This window comes from Triturus cristatus, chromosome 7 (genome assembly GCF_964204655.1).
Source record: "Triturus cristatus chromosome 7, aTriCri1.1, whole genome shotgun sequence".
NCBI lineage: Eukaryota > Metazoa > Chordata > Amphibia > Caudata > Salamandridae > Triturus > Triturus cristatus.
The window spans coordinates 1,010,558,102-1,010,585,406 of NC_140590.1; the positions used below are offsets into that span (position 1 = coordinate 1,010,558,102).

The window sequence follows — 27,305 nt, forward strand, 5'->3', positions numbered from 1 at the left end:
GTTGTAGCTTTCGCACCACTAATGCAATTAGTGGGAGAGGTGGAAAGGCGTATGCAAATTTACCTGACCAGTTCATCCATATCGCATTGCCTTTGGACAATGGGTGTGGGTATCTGGCGGCGAAGCTTGGGCATTTTTTGTTTTCGTGGGTGGCGAATAGGTATATTTGTGGATGTCCCCACATTTGAAAGAACGGGTGAAGAACTTGTGGGTGAAGTTCCCACTCGTGGATCTGCAGCGTCTGTCTGCTGAGCAGATCTGCCATGGTGTTCTGGACTCCTGGGACATGTTGGGCTAGGAGAAAGATTTTGTGTGGAATTGCCCATCTCCATATGCTCTGTGCTAGTTGAGAGAGCTGTGGAGAGTGTGTGCCGCCTTGTTTCTGGATGTAGTACATGGCGGTCATGTTGTCCGTGCGGATAAGGACTGCCTTGCCTAAAATCTGTGTGTGAAAGGATTTTAGGGCTAGAAAGATTGCCAGTAGCTCCAGATGATTGATGTGGAGTAACTTTTGTTGCGGCGTCCATTTGCCTTGCACTGTGAGGTGTAGTAGATGAGCTCCCCAGCCGGAGAGCGATGCGTCTTGTTGGAAGGCGGGCCTCGGGGAGGGGGGTCAGAGAGACCACCCAGAGGGGCCCCCACACGGCACGAAGTAGCCGAGCGCTGCTGAGAAGCCTCCGGGGGGAGGTCCTTCTCCTATAACGTACTAGCACAGTAACACCACCACACAGGACTCAAGGGGATTCAGCAAGACGAGCAGTTCTTTATCAGCACTTATGAAGTTACGATTATCAATATTTACAAGGGGGGATCGAGGGATCCACCAGAGTCTCAAAGTCTTTGGTAGGGACTGTAGGAGAGTAGGGTCTGCAATCCTATGATCACCCAGATTTTTTGCTTTTGCTTCATTGGTTTACGACTTTCTCCGGCTGTGGGCCTGCCAATCAGACCCACAGCCTAGCTGTTCTCTCTCGAAATTAACACACATGTACATTAGGTGCATCCACTAATTGGAACTGGGCCACCTTGTCAGTCCCTGTCTCAGCATACCACAGGTATCCAGGGCATCGGTGTACCCAGGGCCTACCAGGGGCTGAAGCATGTATTATGCCACCCCTGGAATGGCCGCCCAAATCTGACACAACTGGCTGCACGACAGCTGGGGCCACGTGGTGTAATCACCCGTTGCTGTAGGTGTAGTATTCCTACACCTAAAACCCTAAAATGGACACATGGATTCCTATCAGTCACTCCTATAGCAGGCCTTATCAATCCTGAAGGCAGAGTGCAGGGAATCATGTGGGACGGTGCTCTGGCGCGAGCTGAGCCCGTCGACGGCTTGCGGAACCAAGTCCTAATAGCCGTTCCATGGTGACGCGGGCCAACTACTTTTAATGCATTATAATCCTTGCGGTTATTTGCTAACTTTGGCATCGCATCACCTATACATGTCGAGTAAGGTGTCATACGAATGGGAATACGAACCCCTCGCCAGTCCTGGTGACGGGGTTAGCATTCCCCCCTTTTAGAGGGACACGACATGGAAGTAACCTTGAACCCCGGTTAAAGTTGACTCAAGCCTCAGCATCACAAAATGGATGCTGCCACCAGACACAAGTCTGACCTCCTGCTGCTGGGGGACCTTCCAGCAAGGGGAGCTTGGACAAAGGGTTTCCTGTCGAGGGCGGTGTTAGCACCGTCCCAGACAGGGTTTGTGTATCCCAGGTAGGCAGGGCTGAAAGGAAGGTGATTGCCAGTGGCACCCCGGTGCTCACTGTGCATAGCCCGGCTCAAACCAGTTTCGGGGGCACACCAGCCCCTGAGCTGGCGCGAAGCCGGACAAAGGATAGGGGTGTAACCACCCCCCTCCTGGCTCCACCCATAGGTAGAACCTAGTCACGGGCCAGCCCCTTTTCTTAGAAAAGGTAGGGGCGAGTCCCCTTCCCAAATTGGATAATCAGATAATCGGATAACTCCGAATCACGAACTACTTTCCACGAAAGGAACTCTTGACTATTTCTGAAGACTCTCCCTTGTGGCTAAGGAGTAGCCACCCTGCACCAGCAGGCACCACCTAAGCGCTTGCGGTTTGCTGTACGTCTCCTACGGATCAAGACTGCCCAGCTCGACGAGACCCGAGTCCCCTGCCATCTCTGACCTTTTACCTACCTCATAAGCCCAGCTGAGAGTCGTAGGTGTGACGAGACCTGCGGGACCGGCTATCTTCAGAACCTGCACGACGCTTATCTAGCACGCCCACCGAGGGACCCTCGAGTGAGTGCACCTAGGGTTTGAGAAGCCCTAAACCCTGAGCAGCTCCAGCATCGAAGTCTGCCTCCCCAGCATCCCCGAGATCTGCGTGGGGGCCCTTCCGCTCCTTGTTGTTCACCGCGTTGTTCGACCACTTGCCGACCGGCTTGTGGCCCTCTTCACGACGCACCACGATTGTTTCATCACTAGTCTGGTTGCTCCAGACTGGCTCTTGCTCCCCTTCAACAGAGGAGTACCACGGACCCTCCTGGTCCACTCCCGACGCCATCTTGACTCCCCCGCTTGGGTTGCCACTGCCAAGATCCGCTGCCCCTGCCTGGGCCCAGCATCATCGACAGCAGACACCTTCGTGGGACAGCTCGCCCTCCATCCTGGTCGCCACCGCGCCTCCTGGTCCGAGGAACAGCCGAGTCCGGCGTCACCCACTCACCTGGTCGAGGTGACTTCAGCCGGTACCCTCCTGGTACCCACACGATCGCTGGCTAGCGGTTGAGAACTGAGTCCCCTCTGCTTTCAGGTTTCCTTCATCACCGATCCAGGCTGGGATCGCTCCGAACATCGTCACTGGTCGCCTGCCAGCAACTTCTTCTTTCAGGCTCCTGAGACTACACGAGGACTCCCGACATCTTGCCGAACTTCACGCAGCCGCAGCCTCCGGGCTAGGTAACTCGAGCATCTCGGTGCTCCATCGCAGGTTCGCTCTACAAGTGTCCAGTTCCTTTTTCGTTTAGTCCCACTGATCGGATCACTCCGGAATCAGTACCTCCAGACTCTAACCATTCGCATTTCACTGTTAGTGTAGATGGTTTCTCGTGCCCCTCGGGCATTTGTGTAAATTGTGCAACCGAAGTATTTTCCTAAGAGTTTTGTAGTGTGCTTAGCTCCCTGACTCATAAAGAGCCAGGGTAGTCTTGTTATAAATAAATATCCTTTTATTTTCATAACAACTTGTGTGGTGTCCTTTCACTTGGTGTTCAAGGGGTATATGTGATGGTAAACAGCTGGCTTAACACGCCCTCTAGAGTTTAGCCTAAAGACTGCTCGTATCCACGCTACTAGGATAGCTGGTCTAAAAGGTTGACTTACAACCAATCATCAATAAGGGTCGTTTGGAATGATACACAGTGATCACTAGAATAGTGAGCACTACATATCAGGCCAACTTCTCACATTGGTGAGCAGCGGTTGGGATTTGAGCTTGCTGTTGTTTTACCACACACGTATCCTAAGAATATCGCAGTGAAAGATCACATAAGTACCCAGGTACATATAACTTAACTTAGAATACTCCGAGTTCTACTGAACCGGCTGTTGTAGTGTAACAGGGCTTAGCACACCCTGACTACAACTCTTAGCAAGGGATCAGTAGGTAAACCCATAGTGTAGGTAGGTGCAACACTTACACCTCACTAGAAAAGCATGTCGATCCACGGAGAGTCTTCGCAGACTCCCTTAGTGGTCAGTGACCCTCCACAGGTCGTGTCACGATATGCAACTCTTAGCTTCAAGGAGATGCGACAACTGTGTGCCTCCAGGAAGCTAAACCAGGGTTCTAACCCTACCATCGCAATTCTGATAGGTCTCTTAGAGGCGTACGATGCTAGGAGGTCCTCTAACACAGGTCCCCCCAGTGCAGATGGGAACATGCCGCCCTTAGAGGGAACCCTCGGTGACCCAGACCTCGACCTCCACACAGAGGAGGAGGACGAGGACGAGTTATCGGGAGACGAGGCAGACAAAGGTCCAGTGGTAGTCGGCAGGCTTACAAGGACCAACTTAAGCAGGCATGAGAACGGAACTGGGGGAGCCCCGGGCCCACGCTCAAGCAGGCTTAACCTTGGGAACGGACGAGCTAGGTCTCTCTCCAGAGGCTCTGGCAGATCGGTTCATACACATGTCTCTCAGGCACCTTCTCAGAGAGGAATGACTTCCCCTCAGAGGAGGGAGCATGAAGCGAAGATGCGGGAGGTCAATCTGAGGATCGAGCGGGAAGAACTTGCCCTCGCCAAAGAAAGACTTGCCTTAGCCCGAGAGCAGAAATTAAGTGGGTTAGATCCCACTGGTGGCAGCATTCTCAATAGAGAGAAAGACAGGGGTATAGACACTAGACACCTGAGTAAAATAGTGCCCCCCTTTAAACAAGGGGACGACATCCACAAGTGGATAACTGCCTTGGAGAGGGCCTGCACTGTCCAGTGCGTCCCCCCAAGTCAGTGGGCAGCTATACTGTGGCTTTCCTTTGAAGGTAAAGGAAGGGACAAGCTCCTCACTACAAGAGCTGAGGATGCTAACAACTACCAAGTCCTGAAGAACACACTGATTGATGGGTTCGGCTTAACCACGGAACAGTACCGGGTGCTGTTCCGGGACACCCAGAAAATTCAGTCTCAGGATTGGGCTGACTTTGTCGATTGTGCCACTAAGGCTTTGGAAGGCTGGTTGCTGGGTAGCAAGGTTACTGATTACACAGGATTGTACAATCTTATCATGCGAGAACAGATTTTAAACAACTGTCAGAACCAATTGTTGCATCAGCACCTTGTCGACTCGGATCTGACCTCTCCCCAAGAATTGGGAAAGAAGGCAGACAGATGGGTCAGAACAAGGGTCAAGCAGAACCAGAATCAGAACCAGGGTGGTCAGAAGAAAGCAGACCAAAAAGGTAACAAGAACGAACAAAATGACCAGAAGTCTTCGACAGGTCCCCAACAAACCAAAGAGGGTGGGGGTCAGGCTTCACAGAAGAAGAAGACTCAAGAAGGCCAGTCAAAAAGGTGGTGCCAGTACTGTAAAAGTAAGACTCACTGGTTTAGTGAGTGCACCAAGAAAGGAGGGCAAACTCCTACCACTGCAGCCCCTAAGGCACCTGCGCCCCCTAGTACAGTCAGCAGTGGTAGTGCGCCTCCCAAGGCATTAGTTGGGTTAACCTTGGGAACCGAGGGGAGTGACGACTTAGTCGGCACGCTCACTCAGGCCGTCCTTGTCTGTACAGGGGATATGGATATGTCCCCTGATGCCAGTCCCAATACTTTGGGCAAATACAGGCAGACACCTTTGATAAATGGAAGAGTGGCTCAGGCCTACAGGGACACGTGTGCCAGTGTCACCATGGTGACGCCTAACTTCGTGGACCCTGGACAGATCATGCTAGGTACCAGTTACCTAGTGACCAATGCCAGCAACGTCACTACCAATCACAGTATGGCAGTTGTTGACTTCTCCTGGGGAGGGGTAAGTGGCCCGAAAAAGGTTGTGGTTAGTTCAGACCTCCCCGTAGAATGTCTGTTGGGCAATGATTTGGAAACGTCACAATGGTCAGAAGTGGAGCAGAGGACTCACATGGAAATGTTAGGTTTGCCAGCACATGTCCTTGCCGTGACCAGGTCACAGGCCAAAAGATGCCCCACTGAACAGGTGCTGGATCCTGGAAGAACGGACCAGACACCTTCCAAGAAAAGGAGCAGTAAGGGTAAGGCTTCGCCTTCCCCCTTGCCCCAGGTCGTGGATCAAGTCTCCGAGGAGGCTGACCTTAAAGAACTGAGGGAAACTGAGCCGCAAGAGCTTGAACCTGGTCAGGTTGAGTTTCTGGGCTCAGGGGGACCCTCCAGGGAAGACCTGGGGAAGGCACAGTTAGACTGCCCCTCACTTGAACCCCTCAGACAGCAGGCCGCTGCTGAGGCTGCAGGGAACGCCACAGGTACCCACAAAGTGTACTGGGACGATGGACTCCTGTACTCTGAGGCAAGAGACCCCAAACCTGGTGCGACCAGGAGGCTGGTCATCCCCTTGTCTCTGAGAGGTTTCCTTCTCACCTTGGCCCACGAGATTCCCCTTGCAGGTCACTTAGGCCAGAATAAGACTTGGGACAGAATTGTTCCACACTTTCACTGGCCCCACATGTCCGAAGATACGAAGGAGTTTTGCCGCTCCTGTGTCACTTGCCAAGCCAGTGGTAAGTCAGGTGGCACGACAAAGGCCCCCCTCATACCACTACCGGTGGTGGGGGTACCCTTTGAACGAGTGGGGATCGACATTGTCGGACCGATGGAACCCCAGACAGCATCAGGGCACAAGTTTATACTGGTGGTGGTGGACCACGCCACCAGGTATCCTGAAGCTATTCCCCTTAGGACCACTACGGCACCTGTGGTGGCACGGGCCCTACTTGGAGTGTTCTCCAGAGTGGGCTTCCCTAAGGAGGTCGTCTCAGACAGAGGTGCAAACTTCATGTCGGGATATCTGACTGCTATGTGGAAGGAATGTGGTGTCAACTACAAGTTCACCACACCCTATCACCCACAATGCAATGGGCTTGTTGAGAGATTCAACAGGACCCTAAAAGGGATGATTCACGGGCTACCTGAAAAGCTTCGGCGGAGATGGGATGTCCTGATACCCTGCCTCTTGTTCGCCTACAGAGAGGTCCCGCAGAAGGGGGTTGGCTACAGCCCTTTCGAGCTTCTGTTCGGACATCCTGTAAGGAGACCCCTTTGTTTGGTAAAGGAAGGATGGGAGAGACCTCTCAGAAAGCCGGCATCAAACATTGTGGACTATGTGCTCGGTCTCCGCTCGCGGATGGCGGAGTACATGGAAAAGGCGTCTAAAAACCTGGAGGCGAGCCAAGAATTACAGAAAGCTTGGCACGACCAAAAGGCTGTCCTGACTGTGTACCAGCCTGGACAGAAGGTGTGGGTGCTGGAGCCAGTGGCCCCAGCAGCACTCAAAGACAAATGGTCTGGGCCCCACACGATCATTGAGCAAAAGGGAGAGGTCACCTACTTGGTAGACCTGGGAACTCCCCGGAGCCCCCACAGGGTGCTCCATGTAAACAGGCTCAAGGCATATGTCGACAGGGAGGGCATGGGCTTGCTCATGGCCACAGATGAGGGACAGGAGGAGGAGAGTGACCCTCTCCCAGACCTGCTCTCTCAGAACCCTGACGATGGATCAGTAGATGGTGTTGTCTTTTGTGGCAGCCTCTCTGGACATCAACAAGAGGATTGTAAACAGGTTCTTCAATCCTTTCGACATATGTTCTCTCTGACACCCAGTCAGACCAAGTGGTGTACCCACGAGGTCGACACTGGGGACAGTCTGCCCGTAAAGAGTAAAATCTATCGGCAACCTGATCATGTCAGAGACTGCATCAAGACAGAGGTGCAGAAAATGTTGGAGCTGGGAGTCATTGAACCCTCGGACAGCCCCTGGGCTAGTCCCGTAGTGCTCGTGCCGAAACCTCACACCCAGGGCGGTAAGAAAGAGATGAGGTTTTGCGTGGACTACAGAGGTCTCAATGCGGTCACTAAGACCGACGCCCACCCGATACCAAGAGCAGACGAACTTATCGACCGGTTGGCCTCGGCCAACTACTTAAGTACGTTTGACCTGACAGCTGGGTATTGGCAAATCAGGTTAGCTGAGGAGGCCAAGCCCAAAACAGCATTTTCTACCCCGGGTGGGCATTATCAGTTCGTGGTAATGCCCTTTGGTTTGAAAAATGCACCTGCCACCTTCCAAAGGCTGGTGAATCGAGTTCTCACTGGGTTGGACGACTTCTGTGCGGCGTATCTGGACGATATCGCTGTCTTTAGCTCCACCTGGGAGGATCACCTGGTCCACCTGAGGAAAGTGTTAGAGGCCCTGCAGAAGGCAGGCCTCACTATCAAGGCCACCAAGTGCCAGATAGGGCAGACACAGGTTGTATACCTGGGCCACCTTGTAGGTGGAGGCCAGGTTCAACCATTGGAGAGCAAAATACAGGCCATCCAGGACTGGGCTCCTCCAACCACCCAGACTCAGGTTCGAGCTTTCTTGGGCCTGACTGGTTATTACCGGAAATTTGTCAGAAATTATGGATCCATTGTGACCCCGCTAAACGACCTGACAAGTAAAAAGATGCCAAAAAAAGTTCAGTGGACAGCAAGCTGTCAGAAGGCATTCGATGACCTAAAGCAGGCCATGTGCACAGCACCTATCCTAAAGAGTCCAGACTACTCCACACCATTTATTGTCCAAACAGACGCTTCGGAGCTGGGTGTGGGAGCTGTTCTATCGCAACTGAATTTTGATGGTCATGACCAGCCCATAGCTTTTATTAGCAGGAGGCTGACCCCCAGAGAGAAGAATTGGTCAGCTATTGAGAGGGAGGCCTTTGCTGTGGTTTGGGCCCTGAAGAAGTTGAGGCCATACTTGTTTGGCACTCACTTCAAGATTCAGACCGACCATAAGCCCCTCTTGTGGCTAAATCAAATGAAGGGTGAAAACCCCAAACTACTTAGGTGGTCCATTTCCCTACAGGGGATGGACTTCACAGTGGAGCATAGACCTGGCACTGATCATGGCAATGCAGATGGGCTCTCCAGGTATTTCCACTTAGAGCAAGAAGACTCACCTGGTCAAGGTTAGCTTATTGTCCCAAAGTTTGGGGGGGGGTCATGTAGGAGAGTAGGGTCTGCAATCCTATGATCACCCAGATTTTTTGCTTTTGCTTCATTGGTTTACGACTTTCTCCGGCTGTGGGCCTGCCAATCAGACCCACAGCCTAGCTGTTCTCTCTCGAAATTAACACACATGTACATTAGGTGCATCCACTAATTGGAACTGGGCCACCTTGTCAGTCCCTGTCTCAGCATACCACAGGTATCCAGGGCATCGGTGTACCCAGGGCCTACCAGGGGCTGAAGCATGTATTATGCCACCCCTGGAATGGCCGCCCAAATCTGACACAACTGGCTGCACGACAGCTGGGGCCACGTGGTGTAATCACCCGTTGCTGTAGGTGTAGTATTCCTACACCTAAAACCCTAAAATGGACACATGGATTCCTATCAGTCACTCCTATAGCAGGCCTTATCAATCCTGAAGGCAGAGTGCAGGGAATCATGTGGGACGGTGCTCTGGCGCGAGCTGAGCCCGTCGACGGCTTGCTGTATGGATGCGTCTAGAGGGCTGATTGTGTTGTTATGGCAGTAAACAACAAATATTTTCCACTTGGCAGTGTAGCAGGCTCTAGTGGTAGGACGTCTAGCTTCTCTGATAACATTCATACAGTCGGGGGGAAGGTTAAGATATCCTAACTCTAGGATTTCAGGAGCCAGATCGCAAGGTTGAGCTGAGCTGGGTCCGGGTGTCTGATCTCTCCATGGTTCTGGGTTAGGAGGCATGGTGAGAGGTGTAATTTTTGGTGTGGCACTACTGAGAGTTCCAGCAACGTGGTGTACCATGGTTGTCTGGCCCATGTTGGAGCTACTAGAATGAGTGTGAGGGAGTGCTGTTGTAGCTTTCGCACCACTAATGCAATTAGTGGGAGAGGTGGAAAGGCGTATGCAAATTTACCTGACCAGTTCATCCATATCGCATTGCCTTTGGACAATGGGTGTGGGTATCTGGCGGCGAAGCTTGGGCATTTTTTGTTTTCGTGGGTGGCGAATAGGTATATTTGTGGATGTCCCCACATTTGAAAGAACGGGTGAAGAACTTGTGGGTGAAGTTCCCACTCGTGGATCTGCAGCGTCTGTCTGCTGAGCAGATCTGCCATGGTGTTCTGGACTCCTGGGACATGTTGGGCTAGGAGAAAGATTTTGTGTGGAATTGCCCATCTCCATATGCTCTGTGCTAGTTGAGAGAGCTGTGGAGAGTGTGTGCCGCCTTGTTTCTGGATGTAGTACATGGCGGTCATGTTGTCCGTGCGGATAAGGACTGCCTTGCCTAAAATCTGTGTGTGAAAGGATTTTAGGGCTAGAAAGATTGCCAGTAGCTCCAGATGATTGATGTGGAGTAACTTTTGTTGCGGCGTCCATTTGCCTTGCACTGTGAGGTGTAGTAGATGAGCTCCCCAGCCGGAGAGCGATGCGTCTTGTTGGAAGGCGGGCCTCGGGGAGGGGGGTCAGAGAGACCACCCAGAGGGGCCCCCACACGGCACGAAGTAGCCGAGCGCTGCTGAGAAGCCTCCGGGGGGAGGTCCTTCTCCTATAACGTACTAGCACAGTAACACCACCACACAGGACTCAAGGGGATTCAGCAAGACGAGCAGTTCTTTATCAGCACTTATGAAGTTACGATTATCAATATTTACAAGGGGGGATCGAGGGATCCACCAGAGTCTCAAAGTCTTTGGTAGGGACTGTAGGAGAGTAGGGTCTGCAATCCTATGATCACCCAGATTTTTTGCTTTTGCTTCATTGGTTTACGACTTTCTCCGGCTGTGGGCCTGCCAATCAGACCCACAGCCTAGCTGTTCTCTCTCGAAATTAACACACATGTACATTAGGTGCATCCACTAATTGGAACTGGGCCACCTTGTCAGTCCCTGTCTCAGCATACCACAGGTATCCAGGGCATCGGTGTACCCAGGGCCTACCAGGGGCTGAAGCATGTATTATGCCACCCCTGGAATGGCCGCCCAAATCTGACACAACTGGCTGCACGACAGCTGGGGCCACGTGGTGTAATCACCCGTTGCTGTAGGTGTAGTATTCCTACACCTAAAACCCTAAAATGGACACATGGATTCCTATCAGTCACTCCTATAGCAGGCCTTATCAATCCTGAAGGCAGAGTGCAGGGAATCATGTGGGACGGTGCTCTGGCGCGAGCTGAGCCCGTCGACGGCTTGCGGAACCAAGTCCTAATAGCCGTTCCATGGTGACGCGGGCCAACTACTTTTAATGCATTATAATCCTTGCGGTTATTTGCTAACTTTGGCATCGCATCACCTATACATGTCGAGTAAGGTGTCATACGAATGGGAATACGAACCCCTCGCCAGTCCTGGTGACGGGGTTAGCATTCCCCCCTTTTAGAGGGACACGACATGGAAGTAACCTTGAACCCCGGTTAAAGTTGACTCAAGCCTCAGCATCACAAAATGGATGCTGCCACCAGACACAAGTCTGACCTCCTGCTGCTGGGGGACCTTCCAGCAAGGGGAGCTTGGACAAAGGGTTTCCTGTCGAGGGCGGTGTTAGCACCGTCCCAGACAGGGTTTGTGTATCCCAGGTAGGCAGGGCTGAAAGGAAGGTGATTGCCAGTGGCACCCCGGTGCTCACTGTGCATAGCCCGGCTCAAACCAGTTTCGGGGGCACACCAGCCCCTGAGCTGGCGCGAAGCCGGACAAAGGATAGGGGTGTAACCACCCCCCTCCTGGCTCCACCCATAGGTAGAACCTAGTCACGGGCCAGCCCCTTTTCTTAGAAAAGGTAGGGGCGAGTCCCCTTCCCAAATTGGATAATCAGATAATCGGATAACTCCGAATCACGAACTACTTTCCACGAAAGGAACTCTTGACTATTTCTGAAGACTCTCCCTTGTGGCTAAGGAGTAGCCACCCTGCACCAGCAGGCACCACCTAAGCGCTTGCGGTTTGCTGTACGTCTCCTACGGATCAAGACTGCCCAGCTCGACGAGACCCGAGTCCCCTGCCATCTCTGACCTTTTACCTACCTCATAAGCCCAGCTGAGAGTCGTAGGTGTGACGAGACCTGCGGGACCGGCTATCTTCAGAACCTGCACGACGCTTATCTAGCACGCCCACCGAGGGACCCTCGAGTGAGTGCACCTAGGGTTTGAGAAGCCCTAAACCCTGAGCAGCTCCAGCATCGAAGTCTGCCTCCCCAGCATCCCCGAGATCTGCGTGGGGGCCCTTCCGCTCCTTGTTGTTCACCGCGTTGTTCGACCACTTGCCGACCGGCTTGTGGCCCTCTTCACGACGCACCACGATTGTTTCATCACTAGTCTGGTTGCTCCAGACTGGCTCTTGCTCCCCTTCAACAGAGGAGTACCACGGACCCTCCTGGTCCACTCCCGACGCCATCTTGACTCCCCCGCTTGGGTTGCCACTGCCAAGATCCGCTGCCCCTGCCTGGGCCCAGCATCATCGACAGCAGACACCTTCGTGGGACAGCTCGCCCTCCATCCTGGTCGCCACCGCGCCTCCTGGTCCGAGGAACAGCCGAGTCCGGCGTCACCCACTCACCTGGTCGAGGTGACTTCAGCCGGTACCCTCCTGGTACCCACACGATCGCTGGCTAGCGGTTGAGAACTGAGTCCCCTCTGCTTTCAGGTTTCCTTCATCACCGATCCAGGCTGGGATCGCTCCGAACATCGTCACTGGTCGCCTGCCAGCAACTTCTTCTTTCAGGCTCCTGAGACTACACGAGGACTCCCGACATCTTGCCGAACTTCACGCAGCCGCAGCCTCCGGGCTAGGTAACTCGAGCATCTCGGTGCTCCATCGCAGGTTCGCTCTACAAGTGTCCAGTTCCTTTTTCGTTTAGTCCCACTGATCGGATCACTCCGGAATCAGTACCTCCAGACTCTAACCATTCGCATTTCACTGTTAGTGTAGATGGTTTCTCGTGCCCCTCGGGCATTTGTGTAAATTGTGCAACCGAAGTATTTTCCTAAGAGTTTTGTAGTGTGCTTAGCTCCCTGACTCATAAAGAGCCAGGGTAGTCTTGTTATAAATAAATATCCTTTTATTTTCATAACAACTTGTGTGGTGTCCTTTCACTTGGTGTTCAAGGGGTATATGTGATGGTAAACAGCTGGCTTAACACGCCCTCTAGAGTTTAGCCTAAAGACTGCTCGTATCCACGCTACTAGGATAGCTGGTCTAAAAGGTTGACTTACAACCAATCATCAATAAGGGTCGTTTGGAATGATACACAGTGATCACTAGAATAGTGAGCACTACATATCAGGCCAACTTCTCACATTGGTGAGCAGCGGTTGGGATTTGAGCTTGCTGTTGTTTTACCACACACGTATCCTAAGAATATCGCAGTGAAAGATCACATAAGTACCCAGGTACATATAACTTAACTTAGAATACTCCGAGTTCTACTGAACCGGCTGTTGTAGTGTAACAGGGCTTAGCACACCCTGACTACAACTCTTAGCAAGGGATCAGTAGGTAAACCCATAGTGTAGGTAGGTGCAACACTTACACCTCACTAGAAAAGCATGTCGATCCACGGAGAGTCTTCGCAGACTCCCTTAGTGGTCAGTGACCCTCCACAGGTCGTGTCACGATATGCAACTCTTAGCTTCAAGGAGATGCGACAACTGTGTGCCTCCAGGAAGCTAAACCAGGGTTCTAACCCTACCATCGCAATTCTGATAGGTCTCTTAGAGGCGTACGATGCTAGGAGGTCCTCTAACACAGGTCCCCCCAGTGCAGATGGGAACATGCCGCCCTTAGAGGGAACCCTCGGTGACCCAGACCTCGACCTCCACACAGAGGAGGAGGACGAGGACGAGTTATCGGGAGACGAGGCAGACAAAGGTCCAGTGGTAGTCGGCAGGCTTACAAGGACCAACTTAAGCAGGCATGAGAACGGAACTGGGGGAGCCCCGGGCCCACGCTCAAGCAGGCTTAACCTTGGGAACGGACGAGCTAGGTCTCTCTCCAGAGGCTCTGGCAGATCGGTTCATACACATGTCTCTCAGGCACCTTCTCAGAGAGGAATGACTTCCCCTCAGAGGAGGGAGCATGAAGCGAAGATGCGGGAGGTCAATCTGAGGATCGAGCGGGAAGAACTTGCCCTCGCCAAAGAAAGACTTGCCTTAGCCCGAGAGCAGAAATTAAGTGGGTTAGATCCCACTGGTGGCAGCATTCTCAATAGAGAGAAAGACAGGGGTATAGACACTAGACACCTGAGTAAAATAGTGCCCCCCTTTAAACAAGGGGACGACATCCACAAGTGGATAACTGCCTTGGAGAGGGCCTGCACTGTCCAGTGCGTCCCCCCAAGTCAGTGGGCAGCTATACTGTGGCTTTCCTTTGAAGGTAAAGGAAGGGACAAGCTCCTCACTACAAGAGCTGAGGATGCTAACAACTACCAAGTCCTGAAGAACACACTGATTGATGGGTTCGGCTTAACCACGGAACAGTACCGGGTGCTGTTCCGGGACACCCAGAAAATTCAGTCTCAGGATTGGGCTGACTTTGTCGATTGTGCCACTAAGGCTTTGGAAGGCTGGTTGCTGGGTAGCAAGGTTACTGATTACACAGGATTGTACAATCTTATCATGCGAGAACAGATTTTAAACAACTGTCAGAACCAATTGTTGCATCAGCACCTTGTCGACTCGGATCTGACCTCTCCCCAAGAATTGGGAAAGAAGGCAGACAGATGGGTCAGAACAAGGGTCAAGCAGAACCAGAATCAGAACCAGGGTGGTCAGAAGAAAGCAGACCAAAAAGGTAACAAGAACGAACAAAATGACCAGAAGTCTTCGACAGGTCCCCAACAAACCAAAGAGGGTGGGGGTCAGGCTTCACAGAAGAAGAAGACTCAAGAAGGCCAGTCAAAAAGGTGGTGCCAGTACTGTAAAAGTAAGACTCACTGGTTTAGTGAGTGCACCAAGAAAGGAGGGCAAACTCCTACCACTGCAGCCCCTAAGGCACCTGCGCCCCCTAGTACAGTCAGCAGTGGTAGTGCGCCTCCCAAGGCATTAGTTGGGTTAACCTTGGGAACCGAGGGGAGTGACGACTTAGTCGGCACGCTCACTCAGGCCGTCCTTGTCTGTACAGGGGATATGGATATGTCCCCTGATGCCAGTCCCAATACTTTGGGCAAATACAGGCAGACACCTTTGATAAATGGAAGAGTGGCTCAGGCCTACAGGGACACGTGTGCCAGTGTCACCATGGTGACGCCTAACTTCGTGGACCCTGGACAGATCATGCTAGGTACCAGTTACCTAGTGACCAATGCCAGCAACGTCACTACCAATCACAGTATGGCAGTTGTTGACTTCTCCTGGGGAGGGGTAAGTGGCCCGAAAAAGGTTGTGGTTAGTTCAGACCTCCCCGTAGAATGTCTGTTGGGCAATGATTTGGAAACGTCACAATGGTCAGAAGTGGAGCAGAGGACTCACATGGAAATGTTAGGTTTGCCAGCACATGTCCTTGCCGTGACCAGGTCACAGGCCAAAAGATGCCCCACTGAACAGGTGCTGGATCCTGGAAGAACGGACCAGACACCTTCCAAGAAAAGGAGCAGTAAGGGTAAGGCTTCGCCTTCCCCCTTGCCCCAGGTCGTGGATCAAGTCTCCGAGGAGGCTGACCTTAAAGAACTGAGGGAAACTGAGCCGCAAGAGCTTGAACCTGGTCAGGTTGAGTTTCTGGGCTCAGGGGGACCCTCCAGGGAAGACCTGGGGAAGGCACAGTTAGACTGCCCCTCACTTGAACCCCTCAGACAGCAGGCCGCTGCTGAGGCTGCAGGGAACGCCACAGGTACCCACAAAGTGTACTGGGACGATGGACTCCTGTACTCTGAGGCAAGAGACCCCAAACCTGGTGCGACCAGGAGGCTGGTCATCCCCTTGTCTCTGAGAGGTTTCCTTCTCACCTTGGCCCACGAGATTCCCCTTGCAGGTCACTTAGGCCAGAATAAGACTTGGGACAGAATTGTTCCACACTTTCACTGGCCCCACATGTCCGAAGATACGAAGGAGTTTTGCCGCTCCTGTGTCACTTGCCAAGCCAGTGGTAAGTCAGGTGGCACGACAAAGGCCCCCCTCATACCACTACCGGTGGTGGGGGTACCCTTTGAACGAGTGGGGATCGACATTGTCGGACCGATGGAACCCCAGACAGCATCAGGGCACAAGTTTATACTGGTGGTGGTGGACCACGCCACCAGGTATCCTGAAGCTATTCCCCTTAGGACCACTACGGCACCTGTGGTGGCACGGGCCCTACTTGGAGTGTTCTCCAGAGTGGGCTTCCCTAAGGAGGTCGTCTCAGACAGAGGTGCAAACTTCATGTCGGGATATCTGACTGCTATGTGGAAGGAATGTGGTGTCAACTACAAGTTCACCACACCCTATCACCCACAATGCAATGGGCTTGTTGAGAGATTCAACAGGACCCTAAAAGGGATGATTCACGGGCTACCTGAAAAGCTTCGGCGGAGATGGGATGTCCTGATACCCTGCCTCTTGTTCGCCTACAGAGAGGTCCCGCAGAAGGGGGTTGGCTACAGCCCTTTCGAGCTTCTGTTCGGACATCCTGTAAGGAGACCCCTTTGTTTGGTAAAGGAAGGATGGGAGAGACCTCTCAGAAAGCCGGCATCAAACATTGTGGACTATGTGCTCGGTCTCCGCTCGCGGATGGCGGAGTACATGGAAAAGGCGTCTAAAAACCTGGAGGCGAGCCAAGAATTACAGAAAGCTTGGCACGACCAAAAGGCTGTCCTGACTGTGTACCAGCCTGGACAGAAGGTGTGGGTGCTGGAGCCAGTGGCCCCAGCAGCACTCAAAGACAAATGGTCTGGGCCCCACACGATCATTGAGCAAAAGGGAGAGGTCACCTACTTGGTAGACCTGGGAACTCCCCGGAGCCCCCACAGGGTGCTCCATGTAAACAGGCTCAAGGCATATGTCGACAGGGAGGGCATGGGCTTGCTCATGGCCACAGATGAGGGACAGGAGGAGGAGAGTGACCCTCTCCCAGACCTGCTCTCTCAGAACCCTGACGATGGATCAGTAGATGGTGTTGTCTTTTGTGGCAGCCTCTCTGGACATCAACAAGAGGATTGTAAACAGGTTCTTCAATCCTTTCGACATATGTTCTCTCTGACACCCAGTCAGACCAAGTGGTGTACCCACGAGGTCGACACTGGGGACAGTCTGCCCGTAAAGAGTAAAATCTATCGGCAACCTGATCATGTCAGAGACTGCATCAAGACAGAGGTGCAGAAAATGTTGGAGCTGGGAGTCATTGAACCCTCGGACAGCCCCTGGGCTAGTCCCGTAGTGCTCGTGCCGAAACCTCACACCCAGGGCGGTAAGAAAGAGATGAGGTTTTGCGTGGACTACAGAGGTCTCAATGCGGTCACTAAGACCGACGCCCACCCGATACCAAGAGCAGACGAACTTATCGACCGGTTGGCCTCGGCCAACTACTTAAGTACGTTTGACCTGACAGCTGGGTATTGGCAAATCAGGTTAGCTGAGGAGGCCAAGCCCAAAACAGCATTTTCTACCCCGGGTGGGCATTATCAGTTCGTGGTAATGCCCTTTGGTTTGAAAAATGCACCTGCCACCTTCCAAAGGCTGGTGAATCGAGTTCTCACTGGGTTGGACGACTTCTGTGCGGCGTATCTGGACGATATCGCTGTCTTTAGCTCCACCTGGGAGGATCACCTGGTCCACCTGAGGAAAGTGTTAGAGGCCCTGCAGAAGGCAGGCCTCACTATCAAGGCCACCAAGTGCCAGATAGGGCAGACACAGGTTGTATACCTGGGCCACCTTGTAGGTGGAGGCCAGGTTCAACCATTGGAGAGCAAAATACAGGCCATCCAGGACTGGGCTCCTCCAACCACCCAGACTCAGGTTCGAGCTTTCTTGGGCCTGACTGGTTATTACCGGAAATTTGTCAGAAATTATGGATCCATTGTGACCCCGCTAAACGACCTGACAAGTAAAAAGATGCCAAAAAAAGTTCAGTGGACAGCAAGCTGTCAGAAGGCATTCGATGACCTAAAGCAGGCCATGTGCACAGCACCTATCCTAAAGAGTCCAGACTACTCCACACCATTTATTGTCCAAACAGACGCTTCGGAGCTGGGTGTGGGAGCTGTTCTATCGCAACTGAATTTTGATGGTCATGACCAGCCCATAGCTTTTATTAGCAGGAGGCTGACCCCCAGAGAGAAGAATTGGTCAGCTATTGAGAGGGAGGCCTTTGCTGTGGTTTGGGCCCTGAAGAAGTTGAGGCCATACTTGTTTGGCACTCACTTCAAGATTCAGACCGACCATAAGCCCCTCTTGTGGCTAAATCAAATGAAGGGTGAAAACCCCAAACTACTTAGGTGGTCCATTTCCCTACAGGGGATGGACTTCACAGTGGAGCATAGACCTGGCACTGATCATGGCAATGCAGATGGGCTCTCCAGGTATTTCCACTTAGAGCAAGAAGACTCACCTGGTCAAGGTTAGCTTATTGTCCCAAAGTTTGGGGGGGGTCATGTAGGAGAGTAGGGTCTGCAATCCTATGATCACCCAGATTTTTTGCTTTTGCTTCATTGGTTTACGACTTTCTCCGGCTGTGGGCCTGCCAATCAGACCCACAGCCTAGCTGTTCTCTCTCGAAATTAACACACATGTACATTAGGTGCATCCACTAATTGGAACTGGGCCACCTTGTCAGTCCCTGTCTCAGCATACCACAGGTATCCAGGGCATCGGTGTACCCAGGGCCTACCAGGGGCTGAAGCATGTATTATGCCACCCCTGGAATGGCCGCCCAAATCTGACACAACTGGCTGCACGACAGCTGGGGCCACGTGGTGTAATCACCCGTTGCTGTAGGTGTAGTATTCCTACACCTAAAACCCTAAAATGGACACATGGATTCCTATCAGTCACTCCTATAGCAGGCCTTATCAATCCTGAAGGCAGAGTGCAGGGAATCATGTGGGACGGTGCTCTGGCGCGAGCTGAGCCCGTCGACGGCTTGCGGAACCAAGTCCTAATAGCCGTTCCATGGTGACGCGGGCCAACTACTTTTAATGCATTATAATCCTTGCGGTTATTTGCTAACTTTGGCATCGCATCACCTATACATGTCGAGTAAGGTGTCATACGAATGGGAATACGAACCCCTCGCCAGTCCTGGTGACGGGGTTAGCATTCCCCCCTTTTAGAGGGACACGACATGGAAGTAACCTTGAACCCCGGTTAAAGTTGACTCAAGCCTCAGCATCACAAAATGGATGCTGCCACCAGACACAAGTCTGACCTCCTGCTGCTGGGGGACCTTCCAGCAAGGGGAGCTTGGACAAAGGGTTTCCTGTCGAGGGCGGTGTTAGCACCGTCCCAGACAGGGTTTGTGTATCCCAGGTAGGCAGGGCTGAAAGGAAGGTGATTGCCAGTGGCACCCCGGTGCTCACTGTGCATAGCCCGGCTCAAACCAGTTTCGGGGGCACACCAGCCCCTGAGCTGGCGCGAAGCCGGACAAAGGATAGGGGTGTAACCACCCCCCTCCTGGCTCCACCCATAGGTAGAACCTAGTCACGGGCCAGCCCCTTTTCTTAGAAAAGGTAGGGGCGAGTCCCCTTCCCAAATTGGATAATCAGATAATCGGATAACTCCGAATCACGAACTACTTTCCACGAAAGGAACTCTTGACTATTTCTGAAGACTCTCCCTTGTGGCTAAGGAGTAGCCACCCTGCACCAGCAGGCACCACCTAAGCGCTTGCGGTTTGCTGTACGTCTCCTACGGATCAAGACTGCCCAGCTCGACGAGACCCGAGTCCCCTGCCATCTCTGACCTTTTACCTACCTCATCAGCCCAGCTGAGAGTCGTAGGTGTGACGAGACCTGCGGGACCGGCTATCTTCAGAACCTGCACGACGCTTATCTAGCATGCCCACCGAGGGACCCTCGAGTGAGTGCACCTAGGGTTTGAGAAGCCCTAAACCCTGAGCAGCTCCAGCATCGAAGTCTGCCTCCCCAGCATCCCCGAGATCTGCGTGGGGGCCCTTCCGCTCCTTGTTGTTCACCGCGTTGTTCGACCACTTGCCGACCGGCTTGTGGCCCTCTTCACGACGCACCACGATTGTTTCATCACTAGTCTGGTTGCTCCAGACTGGCTCTTGCTCCCCTTCAACAGAGGAGTACCACGGACCCTCCTGGTCCACTCCCGACGCCATCTTGACTCCCCCGCTTGGGTTGCCACTGCCAAGATCCGCTGCCCCTGCCTGGGCCCAGCATCATCGACAGCAGACACCTTCGTGGGACAGCTCGCCCTCCATCCTGGTCGCCGCCGCGCCTCCTGGTCCGAGGAACAGCCGAGTCCGGCGTCACCCACTCACCTGGTTGAGGTGACTTCAGCCGGTACCCTCCTGGTACCCACACGATCGCTGGCTAGCGGTTGAGAACTGAGTCCCCTCTGCTTTCAGGTTTCCTTCATCACCGATCCAGGCTGGGATCGCTCCGAACATCGTCACTGGTCGCCTGCCAGCAACTTCTTCTTTCAGGCTCCTGAGACTACACGAGGACTCCCGACATCTTGCCGAACTTCACGCAGCCGCAGCCTCCGGGCTAGGTAACTCGAGCATCTCGGTGCTCCATCGCAGGTTCGCTCTACAAGTGTCCAGTTCCTTTTTCGTTTAGTCCCACTGATCGGATCACTCCGGAATCAGTACCTCCAGACTCTAACCATTCGCATTTCACTGTTAGTGTAGATGGTTTCTCGTGCCCCTCGGGCATTTGTGTAAATTGTGCAACCGAAGTATTTTCCTAAGAGTTTTGTAGTGTGCTTAGCTCCCTGACTCATAAAGAGCCAGGGTAGTCTTGTTATAAATAAATATCCTTTTATTTTCATAACAACTTGTGTGGTGTCCTTTCACTTGGTGTTCAAGGGGTATATGTGATGGTAAACAGCTGGCTTAACACGCCCTCTAGAGTTTAGCCTAAAGACTGCTCGTATCCACGCTACTAGGATAGCTGGTCTAAAAGGTTGACTTACAACCAATCATCAATCAGGGTCGTTTGGAATGATACACAGTGATCACTAGAATAGTGAGCACTACATATCAGGCCAACTTCTCACAGGGACGGGGTAGCGGGACAGTCTTTAGCAGCAGCTTGGTACGAGGGTACCTGGGGCCCAGTTCTTATCCCCACGCTGGAGGGCCTCCGGATCTCGGAGGGGTCGAGCCGCGACGGCGTCAGCAGGGCTCTGGTGTTCAGTCCGTAGAGTTCGAGCCGCGACCAGGTCAGCAGGGCTCTTACAGTGTCTTGGTTCAGCTCGAGCCGCGACGACGTCAGCAGGGCTCTGAGGGAGGTTTCAGCGAGGTTGGGCCGCGACAGCGTCAGCAGGGCTCCGATGTTCCGTGAGGCTTCGTGGCCTCAATAAGGTGGAGCCGCCACGCAGTCAGCAGGGCTCGTGGTAGAGTCTCAAGCAAGAGTTCTTCTCCGTTGGGTCGGCCGCGATTCAATCAGCAGGGCTCTCGACTCCGGGATACAAATGCTGTCCTGTTGCAGGGTCGCCCCAGATATAGGTCTGGAGCCCTTTGATGTCCGGCGGAGAGGCCGGGTTGGGAGAGGCCAGACGCCCAGCGGGAGAGGCGCCAGGCCCAGGAGAGCTGTGGGGCGATCGTACCTAGGTGTGGGAGGACGGTTGGGGGTCCCATCGATACTGCCCTCCGCCGGGAGTGGGGAAGTGTTCACGTGGTACCCCCTGGCCAGTTGTTGGTGCCTGGATGTCGGGGCTTGCCAGGGCCGAGGCCGGGTTGAGCGGGGTCACGTAGGCTGGCGCGTAGAGTCACGTACAATCCAAAATGGAGGAGCCCCGAGGTGCAGGGGACCTCGTGCGGCTTGGCGAGGGGGAACAGGACCACGCCACGAGGCCGGCTCCAACACGTCTGTTGTCAGGATTATTTGTGGAACCGGGTCCAGGAACGGTCGACCTCTGGAAAGATTTGTGGTGTTCCACCACTGCAGAGAGCAATGGGTGCGACCGTCTACCAACACCAGATCTGTCAGTTGCCCCTGGGCCTGGTTCCATTGGCGCGCTAAGCACTCTTGGAGTGGACGCATCTGGATTCTTGCATGAGGTACTATAAAAATGCAAGAGGCCATCATCCCTATCAGTTGCATAAACACTCTTGCTGGGAGGGAGTGTTGAAGTATGAATTTTTGACGCAAAGCTTGAATGCTTGCGATCCTTGCCGGATTGGGGTAGGCAATGGCTTTTGAGGTGTCTATGGTGGCACCGAGGTATTGCTTTATGTGGGATGGCGTTAGCTGGGACTTTTGGTGGTTCACCGTGAAGCCTAGTTGGTGAAGTAGCTGGATTGTAGTGGCAGTGTGGTGTACACATTGGTTGTAGGACGCGACATTTATCAGCCAGTCGTCCAGATACGGGAAGACGTGAATGTGCTGTCTTCTGAGGTGTGCCGCCACTACCGCTAGGCACTTGGTGAATACCCGTGGTGCTGTTGTGACCCCGAATGGGAGCACCTTGAACTGGTGTGTTGCCCGTCCACTACGAATCTGAGGTACTTTCTGTGGGCATGGTGTACCGGAATCTGAAAGTACGCGTCTTTCAAGTCCAGTGTGGTGAGAAAGTCGTCCTGGGAGAGGAGCGGAAGTACCTGCTGAAGTGTTACCATGTGAAAATGGTCCGAATGTATGTATGTGTTTAGAGGTCGGAGATCTAAGATGGGTCGTAGAGTCTCGTCTCTCTTTGAAATTAGAAAATATAGGGAGTAGACCCCTACATTTTGCTGATTGTGGGGGACCTGTTCTATTGCGTGTTTTTGTATGAGGGAAATCACCTCCTGCTTTAGTAACGTAGAATGTTCTTGTGACATTGGGCGTTGCCTGGGTGGAATGTTGGGGGGGTAGATGTGAGTTCTAGGCAGTACCCTGAACGAATAATTTGGATCACCCACTGGTCTGATGTGATGGACTCCCAGACGTGAAGGAAATTTTGTAGTCTGCCCCCGACCGGAGTGGGATGGTCTGGGGGGAGCAGGGGGAAGTCATTGGGTAGGCGGTGTGGCAGAGCGGGCAGTATTTGTTTTGCCTCTGCCTTTATTGTTATTTCCTCTATATCCGCCTCTTTGATAACCTTTTGTGAAGGTGGACTGAGGAGGGGATTTGTAGGACGTGGATGCGCTATCTGAGGAGTAGCCTCTGCCCGTGCCACGAAAGGAAGAGCGGCAAAAGGCGCGTCTAGGAGGGTGTGACTGTAGGGCTCCCATAGATTTCGCCGTATCTGTATCTTTTTTCATCTTCTCGAGGACCTCATCTATCTTTGGCCCGAATAAATGTTCCTGATCGAACGGGTGGTTTAATATAGAGGCTTGTACCTCGGGTTTAAAGCCGGACACTCTCAGCCAAGCGTGTCGACGGAGTAGGACACTGGTGTTAATGGCCCTGGAAGCTGTGTCTGCTGCGTCTAAGGCACAGCGTATAGAGGTATTGGTTATGGTCTTACCCTCTTGGATTAGTTCATTGGCCCTATTTTTATAATTTTCTGGGAGATGGTGCATGATGGTTTCTAGCTCATCATAATGTGCCCTGTCGTATCTGGCCAATAGCGCTTGAGTGTTGGCGATACGCCATATGTTAGCTGCCTGTGACGCACTGCGTTTTCCTGATGGGTCCAGGAGCTTTGATTCCTTGTCAGGTGGTGGTGCTTCGCCTGACGCCTGGGAATTTGATCTCTTTCTTGCGGTGGATACCACTAGGGAATCCAGTGGCGCTGGCCCTTTGATGTAGGCAGGATCTGTAGGGGCAGCTTTATACTTTTTCTCTATCCGTGGGTTTAGGACCCTAGCCCTGACTGGGTCTTTAAATACCTCTGGAGCATGTTTTTACCCCTTTGAGCATAGGTAGTATAGCAGTAGACCTATGTGCTGTATCAAAGGTGTCTAGGAGGAAATCTTCCTCTACTGGGTCAGTGTGTAGCTCTACCCTGTGATAATGTGCCGCCCTCTGAAGTAGGTAGTGAAAACCTAGTGAGTCTTCTGGTGGTGATGGCCTGGATGGATATAGGTCATCTTGTGGGACATCTGGAATGTCTGGATTATTATAATCATCCCAGGGGTCTGGGGATCCTGTAGGGGTGGGGTCTTGTGGCACATCTGCTGGGTCGTGGTATGGGTCCGCCTGATCATCATGGTCTGGAGACGGGGTCGGAGAGAGATGAGGCAGGGGTGGAGAAGGTGGAGGGGGCGGAGGTGGAGAGGGTGGAGGAGGTGGAGGAGGCGGGGAAGGCACTCTGAAAGGGGAGGTAGCACAGTCCTTCCTCTTTGGAGGTGGAGGTGGTCTGTCCAAATGTCTCTTTTTAGAAGACAGTGCCAAATGTCCAGTTTTTGGATACTTGGTAAGTGGCTTTTGTAAAGGATCCGGTGTAAAAAGTTCTTGGGACACTGGTTGTTCGGTTGGCGCCGACGTTTTCGGGGCCGACGGCTTCTTAGGCTTGTCTGTGCCGTGCTTTTTGGGAACCTCCGATTTTTTTTTCGGTGCCAATACAGGCCTCGGTGCGGGAGCGACGGTGCCGGGAGCATTATGATGTTTGGTCGGCACCGAGAGGCTGGGTTTCGACACCAAGGGCTTTGGTGTGGAGCTCGGTGTCGAGGTAGAGGCCGATCTTTTCTTCGGTGCCAAAGGGTGTTTTTCGGCACCGCTGGCAGGCTGGCTCGAGCCCGAGCCGCCCGAAGGCTTACATGACTTCGTCACCGGGCCCGAAGGTGGGGTGTTCGAAGCAGTGTCTTTGGTCTTGCCTAGGCCCGAAGGCGAAGGCGTGACCGAAGCCTTTTTGGGTGTCGGCGCGGGTGTGGGAGAGGGTATTTTACTCACGACCCTCTGCGCCGGGGTGATGTTCTCCACATCCGAGTCGTCGGCTTCGGAAGCACTGACGAGGTCCTCTTCGGTGTGCTGGTGTCCCGGAGGTTCGACGTCGTCCCCGAAGATGTCGACTGGAACGGAGGTCGAGGAGTGCGCCATTTTCCTTCTGGCCCTTCGATCTCGAATAGTCTTTTTAGATCTAAAAGACTTGCAGGCGGGACAGTCTCAAGCCTCGTGTTCAGGGGAGAGGCAGATGTTGCACACCTCATGAAGATCGGTGTGGGTGAATTTGGACCCACATCGAGGGCACTTCTTGAATGGAGTCCTTTCCATCAGCCGGGACCGGAGCCTGGAGAGGCCCGAAGGCCGCCGTCGATGACTGGAATCGAAAGTGCGTCGAAGAAGAAGGTGATTGAGGAGATTAGTATCTAAACAATATCGCGGAGAGCGAGGATTTCGCTTCGATCGTCGAACTGGGATGTTCGGAGCCGGAGCGCGAAGTATTACATCCGAGCCCGATGGCGGAAAAAAACAATCTGAGGATGGAGCCAAAGCCCATGCACAATACAAACCAAGGGAGGAGTCACCGACCTCGTGACTTCCAAAGACTTTCCAAGAGGAAAAACAAACTGCAAACATCCGGGCCCAACACCAGATGGCCATCTATGCAAAAGTGGGTAATCTGCAGCTCATATGCCTCGAACGAAAAGTTTACATTTTCTTTTTTTTAAAAAGGTATGCGTGGTAAAGGCTTTTCGTTGTAACCGCGCATGCGTTGTAATGCATGCATGGTTATGGTTATGCGTGGAAACGGCTGCGTTGTAGTGGCCGTTTCCCGGACTGTGAATGTATTTTTAGGTTCTGTGGGGTACTATCGGGTCGACTCGTGTTGGCCACATGTGAGGAGATAAGATGAGATAAATCGAGCAGCACCTATTTATCTGGCAACATATATACCCGTGCATGATGACATTTTATTAAGAGGTCATCATTTGGCAACATGCGCTTTGGGATTACGAGACTTCGATGTTATTATATGGCTCTACATAATGGCTAGCATCTATAACGGATAGCCTTTTGGACTTTGAGATTTAGATATATACACTAGGCATTAATTGCAATTTTAGTTATTGAAGGTCTTGGTCATTTCTGCAAGTTACGTGTGATAATAGTGCATGTTTCTAAACATTTCGGACACTAAATGAGCAATTGGGTAATGTGTCCCTTTGCTAGGATACTGAAGGGTATATCCTCTACCCTTATTGTGGGGTGTCTTCTAGAAAGGACGCTACTTGAAAACTAGACATCCTTTCATGCCTTTTATCTCAGGTAAGATTTTTTCCTTTATCAGCTCGATGTACATGGTTTTGTGACTCTTTTGTAATATTTCTAACGATATCATATCTGAATTCAGATATTTGAATAATTTTACGCAATTTTCCATGGTAGGAATGTGGACGAAGTTCATTTATTCATATTGAGAAATCTGTGACTTTGAACGTGGACTCATTATTCATCTAAAATTGTCCTTTGAGGTGAGATCTGTGGCTTTGTGTTTATACAATTGTGGTATGGTTGACTATACATTCACTTTGCATCCGGTGACTCACTTGGGCGGATATTAGGATTTGTTAGAATTTAGGACATGTCACTTGGTTTTGGCTTTGTCGTTTTTCTGTCTCTCTCCCTTTTTCTTAGTTTATCTTTTGAGTTATTCGTTCCCTTTGTCTCTAACCAAAATCTCTTCCTGTCAGCACAGATGAGGAAATGATGGCAATCAAAATCTCTCAATACAATGTCTGTTCCACCTGTGTTGATGGTTTTATTCACGTTGTCATTTGTAGTTGTAATGTGAAAAAAAAATTACATTGCAAACCTGTTTCCCCATATACGGGGATTTGAACTTTTAGAATTTGTAATTGGGTCCTATTAGCATGTCAATGTATGTGATTGTAATATATATGTATTTATTTGTGTATATATTACTTATTGAATAGTGTGTTTTGTAAATATGGATGTTGTGATTTACATGATGTTTTATATATATGTTTTCAGTCATGATGAAGTTCCCTCAGTGGAACGAAACGCGTTGGCTGATGTCCAAGTTTTACGATTCACTACAATAAATAGACATTTTGGAAATACTTGGAGAAAACAGACTTTATTCTTGGTGCACCTTCCTTTTTCTATAACAAAGTTGGTGTTTTTCAACTCTAGTATGATATTGCTTTTTACAATCTTTAGCATGCATTCAAGCTGTTCATTTTGTATGATTTTAGAGGTGCCCTTGAAGACTATAGCACTTGTTAGATGTGTTTCAATTTCACGCTCTATGCTTGCTATTAAATCCACAAGGCCTCTGAATGTACCAGGATTTGAGGAACACTGAGATTCATCATGCCCTCATAATGCCAGTTCAAAAGCACCACAGAAACAAATGTAATAAATTATTTTTGAAAGTATGTGTCTATTCCTATCAACTGCTTCATTGTGTTTCTTTATTGTTTTGCGGTATACATCGCATATGTGGGCTGCAATTGGTGTGGCTCCCAACATTCCCAGTCTCGTCAGGTTTTCCATATAGATTTTTGTGTGTGCATGCTTCTTTACTTTACCTAACAAATGCTTCAAGTCTGTTACTCCATTTTTTGGCCAAGGAATTTCACCAACAAACAGCAAGCAGGGGAAGCAGAACAGAACATTTGTTGAAGTACATCC

At 51.9% G+C, this 27,305-nt stretch overlaps 1 protein-coding gene across 8 annotated transcripts in view; it reads right to left on the reverse strand.

Annotated features, from left to right (window-relative positions):
• Window positions 1-27,305, reverse strand: part of LOC146811006 (uncharacterized) — a 1,023,327-nt gene that overhangs the window by 490,684 nt on the left and 505,338 nt on the right. The window lies entirely within an intron of this gene.